The sequence below is a fragment of the Theropithecus gelada genome, chromosome 9 (assembly GCF_003255815.1).
Source record: "Theropithecus gelada isolate Dixy chromosome 9, Tgel_1.0, whole genome shotgun sequence".
Lineage (NCBI taxonomy): Eukaryota > Metazoa > Chordata > Mammalia > Primates > Cercopithecidae > Theropithecus > Theropithecus gelada.
In genome coordinates this window covers 124,398,779-124,400,886 of record NC_037677.1, presented here as the reverse complement: position 1 = coordinate 124,400,886, position 2,108 = coordinate 124,398,779, and positions in this window count along the sequence as shown.

Below are 2,108 nucleotides of genomic sequence, written 5' to 3'. Positions count from 1 at the left end.
CAGGAAAAAATAGAAAGTAGATTTGCAGTTTTTTGGGAGGAGAAGGAAAGATGGGGGAGTGATGGCTAAAGCCACAGAGTTTCTTTTTGAGATGATGAAAATGTTCTGAAGTTGTGGTAACAGCTTCACATATCTATGAATATATTCAGTTGGTGGAAAAGTAATTGCGTTTTTTGCCATTACTTTTCTTTTCTTTTTTTTGAGATGGAGTCTTGCTCTGTCACCCAGGCTAGAGTGCAATAGCACGATCTCGGCTCATTGCAACCGCTGCCTCCCGGGTTCAAGTAATTCTCCTGTCTCAGTCTCCCAAGTAGCTGGGATTATAGGTGTCTACCACCATGCATGGCTAACTTTTTGTATTTTTGGCAGAGACGAGGTTTCACCATGTTGGCCAGGCTGGTCTCGAACTCCTGCTCTCAAGTGATCCACCTGCCTCAGCCTCCCAACGTGCTAGGATTACAGATGTGAGCCACTGCCCCAGGCCGCCATGACTTTTAATGGCAAAAACGGTAATTACTTTTGCACCAATCTCTAAAAACCATCGAATTGTACATATTATGTATGTGCATGAATTATATCTCAATAAAACCATTCTTAACAGTCTGTTATATTCTCTTCCTATATATTTTTAATTGCCACGTAAAAATTGTATATATTTATGGTGCGCAGCATGGTGTTTTGCTATATATTGTAGAATGGCTAAATCAAGCTAATTAACATATGCACTACCTTACATGCTGGTTACTTTTGTGGTGAGAACATTTAAGATGTACTCTCTCAGCAGTTTGTAAGAATATACTACATTGTTATTAACTACAGTTACCATGTAGCACAACAGAACTCCTGAACTTAGCTTCCAGTCTAACTGAAATTTGTTTTGTTGTTTTGTTGTTGCTGCCCAGGCTGGAGTGCAGTGGTGCAATCTTGACTTATTGCAGCCTCAACCTCCTGAGCTAAAGTGAGCTTCCTGCCTCATCCTCCTGAGTAGCTGGGGCTACAGGCATGTGCCACCACACCCAGATAATTTTTCTATTGTTTGTAGAGACAGGGTTTCACCCTGTTGCCCAGGCTGGTCTCAAGCTCCTGGGCTCAGGCGATCTGCCCACCTCAGCCTCCCAAAGTGCTGGGATTATAGGTGTGAGCAACCATGCCTGGCCTGAAATTTGTATTTTTGATCATCTCCTCTTATTTATCTTATTTATTTATTTATTTATTTTACAGAAAAGAAGACTGGCTGTGCATGGTGGTTCATATCTGTTATCCCAGCACTTTGGGAGGCCTGGGTGGGTAGATCACTTGAGGCAGGAGTTCGAGACTAACCTGGCCAACATGGCGAAACCCCATCTCTGCTAAAAATACAAAAATTAGCCAAGCATGGTGGCGCATGCCTGTAGTCCCAGCTCATTGGGAGGCTGAGGCAGGAGAATCACTTGAACCAAGGAGTGGAGGTTGCAGTGAGCCGAGATCATGTTGTTGCACTCCAGCCTGGTCCATAGAGTGAGACTCCATCTCAAAAAAAAAAAAAAAAAAAAAAAAAAGGAGAGAGAGAGAGCAAAAGGAAATCAATGTCACTGAATATGTAGAAGTCGAGTTCCTACCCCTCCTTGGTTCCATCCCCTTCCACCCTTGCCAAGCCCTTCACAATCCTGGATTTGGACTTTGAAGTCTGTTGTTAGACTGCTGTTCCATATGTCACTAAGTGTCTTTCTTGTGTTTCTCATTTAACCACCAACCCTGCAAGGTTGTGCTGCTACTATGTCCATTTGACAGACGAGCAAACCAGGTCCAGAAAAATAAAAAATTGAGCCACCCAAGGTCTAAAAGCCAGACTAACTCCAGCCAACAGTGGCTGGTTGCTGTTGTCTCAGCTTTGGGTTATAAAGTCCCCTTTTTCATCCTCTGTCTAGTTTTCCAACAAGGTTCTGTGGCTAAATCTCATAAATAATCTCATTAATCTGAGAATATTATGCAAAAAGAACATTGTGAATAACATTAATGGTGAATTATTACACACGGAAATCTAAAAACACCTCTAATGTTTTCCCAGAACATGTTTACAGTTCTAAGGTAATTTTATAAATCCTTGTTTAAAAGGTAAAGACTTACTA